We start from the raw sequence: 3,717 nt of genomic DNA on the forward strand, positions 1-3,717 counted from the left end.
AATAAATGTTTTTTATTTCCTCTTTAATCCATCCCAGGTCCTAGAGAGTGCTACAATGTGATGTGTGTGTTTTCCAATCCAATTCCCCTTCATCTCAGCGTCCTCAGGGGGAACTTCCTAGTCTCCTCAGGGCACAAGGTGAGCAGCAGTAAAGTCTAGACATCCCCACAGAGGAACAGTGACTTTGACAATGTTACAAGGTGGGTCTTAATATAGAACATGCTCTCTGTGCTGTAGCTGGTGAGGTGATAGATTGAACTGATGGAACGCAAAGGCCACAGACTGTGCCCTGTTTACTGCCTTCTTTTGCAATTTGTGGCAAGGTTTACCACATCTGTGTGTGGTCAGATTGACACCATGTAAGACTCAGTCTGCTGGGGCGTGGATTGTAATGCCGTTGCAACAACGCAACAAGCAACTCATTTCCTTTGGCTCGAAAACAAACTCAGTTACGAAACTTGTCAAGTAATAATCAAGTACATCTCTTTTCATTGCCCTAAATGACATTGTACCTCCAGCACCGATTTATAAAATCCCAATCAACTATGACAACGGAAATCAAATAAAACAAATTGATTTTATCTTATGTATCTCTATAAAAGGAGCCTTTCTCCTCCAACAAATTGCACAATTCCTGTCGCTAACTTGACAAAGCATCATTCTTCTATGTCGAGAAGCGACTTCGCTGATCTCAAGCTGGCTGCAGGCAATGATAACTCAGAGTGACACCCTTTACACCCCACAATACAGTGCCCCTGCGGACTTCTCTAGAGACGTAAATTAATTACTCAGAATGATGTATGAATTGCAGCTTAGCCCGCATGCATCGTGCACTACCTGAACGTAGAACATGTTATTCAACTAGATCTGCCCGACATTAGTGATGACTGGTAAGGAACTGGCTTGATTGCAGCGCAACGAGCGGCCTATTGCAGAGCAAGTGAGCGACGGAGCGGAAAAGACGCTGAGCTGCGGCCCCTCCGAACCGCAGCTCCGCTGCTGAGCCCCATCGATACCGCTGCTTTTCTTTCTGTGGTGGCGGGCAGCCAAGCTGAGTGGCGGAGCAGAGCAAGCGGGAATCCGCCGAACCGTGGCTCTGCTGAACCGCTGAACTGCGGCACCACAGCTGATTACGGCCTATAGCAGCTGCTTTCTTTCTGCTGGTGCGGGCAGACAAGTGGTGCCGAATGAGCAGAGCAAGGGGCTCCCTCGCTGATCCCGAGGTTAGAGTCGGGTGGTTCACTGCACCTGCAGTTGACTGCGAGAGCGGTGCTGCGAGAGTGCTTTCTCTGGGGGGGCTGCAGGTGTCGCAGTGACTCCCAAGCAGACCCGGACTGGGAACTGAAAGCAGCCCTGGCAAATTTTGCCAGACCAGCCCCCACCTGGCGCCTAGCGCGCGAGCGCAGCGTGCGCGTTCAACCGCTACTAAGGGGGTTTGGGGGGAGAGTCCTCTAAAGGGGTGCAGCCTTCCTCCTTGTCGAAGATGGGTTTGTTTGGTGCCTCAGACAGAATTCTGTTCGTGTCTGTCTTCTGCCCTCGTCAAATAAAGAAGTTTAAAGCTCCTGGGTTTTCAAGTTTGTAGTAAGTGCACAGTGCTTCGTTTTGGTCATTACGGTTTTCTAAGCACTCCTTTAGCACTTGAGAGGCTAGCTCATGGTTATGATCACACCATAAAGGCAAGTTTGGGAACTGGAATTAGAACTCAGGTGAAAATTTCACAGCTTTGCTTCTGCTTCCGGCCTGTGCCCAGAGGTATTAAAGTCTTTGGCAGGTGCTGGTGCTGGGCGCACTCACTTGCCTGGCACCCTGCGCTCGTGGATACTTTCCACTGGAGGCTGCACACTGCACCACTGTGCCCCAAGAATGCCTACTGCTACATTACACCAGAACCCGCTGCTTATTGTGAGCATTGCATTGGCCCGGGACTTATAACTATTTTGGGGCAAGTACGTAAAACACACTTTTCCAAAGCTGCTTCATGTTTGTAATTTAAGGCGCCGAAAGCGATGCGAGGCACAGTGGACTACTCTCGTAAACGAATTCCTCTACAGAATTTAAAGCTCTTGCACCAAAAGGCGTATGCCTACCAAGTGGCATTGCACCATGCCCACCTTGTGTGTGTGTTGTCCTCGCTGTAACTTGTATCAGGGCATTTTAGTGCTCGGAAGCAACCTTGCTGGAAAATTGCTCTTTATTAAACACACAAACTTTTAAGGTGATTAACTAAATTCGTCAACAACACGGCAAAGTGTGTATATGTAGGGCTTCTGTGGATTGCAGAACTAAAAAGGAAGGCAGACAAAACTTACATCCTGGGAGCAAAATAATAGTGTCCATGTGCTACACAACGCTCATAAATTCACTACAAAATAAACAAAAAAGTCATTAGGTGGACTGTTTAATCCCCACTGGACAATCCAGTGCCTGGATACCTTGGATGTTTAAAAGGCCATACTTTCACACAAAAACAGCATAAAGTAAAATGCGTCTATGCGCTTAACTGAATGGTCTGCTTTTGTTACATATAGCACTTAATAGTCTACCCAACTTTGTTTCTAAAAATACCGCTTCATTGCAGCAGATCATAAAGCTTCGGACAATTTTTGCCCAGGAACACACATTTTTGTTAAGAGGGAAAGCCGGGATTGGAAGTTGAGTTTGCTTAATAACCTGCTTACAAAATTCTTCCATGTTTTACTACTTTACAATTATTGTCAGCATGGCATGAACCATATTTTGTCAATAACAACATAAGTAGAATGGAAAAATAAATTTGTGTGAGCCCGCAAATGAGAGATCAGAGGATTATTCCTGAGTTAGAAAGAGGCCATACACATAGTTTTAAAACGCACTTCTACCTCATTTTAGTGAAGTGTGGGTGTTCTACGCCCTCCACATCAAGCCAGCACCTCCATAAAACATTGCACACTTTCACACTTACTTGACTGCTGGGGCGGCGGCCCGTGGCAGGAGGAACAGAAGGGCTGCCTGCAAAAGGGGGAGTAGGACTACTAGTGTTGCCGGACTCTCAGAGTGGCTTATACATTCTTAATCATTATGTGCTCGAATGGGATATGCTTTCGAGGTTTTCAGGTTTGACATTTCTTCTCCGATTATGCTCTTTTGGAATGTGTGTATAGAAATGACTTCTAAAACAGTGCAGATCCCTTCTGTATTCAGCAACGCCATTCAATTGCTGCAAATCATCGTTATTGCTGAACAATGGTTTGATGTGGCTTCAGAAAGAAATGTGTTAAGCCCTTCTAATGTTATGACGAAGCAAAGGGTGCCTGACATGTTTAGGTGCCTTTTTCTTATCCAGCCCTCGTTGATTCATGGAAAGGAACGGCCCCAGGACAACAAGAAGCCATAAGTAAAACCTTTCCGGTCATATGTATCATGTGTAGAAATGTGGCATCAGTTTAAAAGTCCAGTCACCTGCATTCTCTTAACTTCACTTTGTATCTTTTTTCCTAGAAAGACTTTGTGTGCTTGCTTTGAATTATGCGTGTCACTTAATACACTGTCCTGACTTAGCTCTTAAAAAAATAATTTCTTTGGTATTGTATGGGGGAATGGATGAGATAACCGTCCTGTGGCTGCGCTGCACAGTGTGTAGTTGGAACCTTGATCAAATTGCGTCATCCTAGAGTAGACAGTTAAATTACTTCAGTGCGCCTCCTTTCCCTGATAATTGCGTTTGAAAGTGCTTACATA

This window comes from Lissotriton vulgaris, chromosome 7 (assembly GCF_964263255.1).
Source record: "Lissotriton vulgaris chromosome 7, aLisVul1.2, whole genome shotgun sequence".
In the NCBI taxonomy this organism is placed as follows: domain Eukaryota; kingdom Metazoa; phylum Chordata; class Amphibia; order Caudata; family Salamandridae; genus Lissotriton; species Lissotriton vulgaris.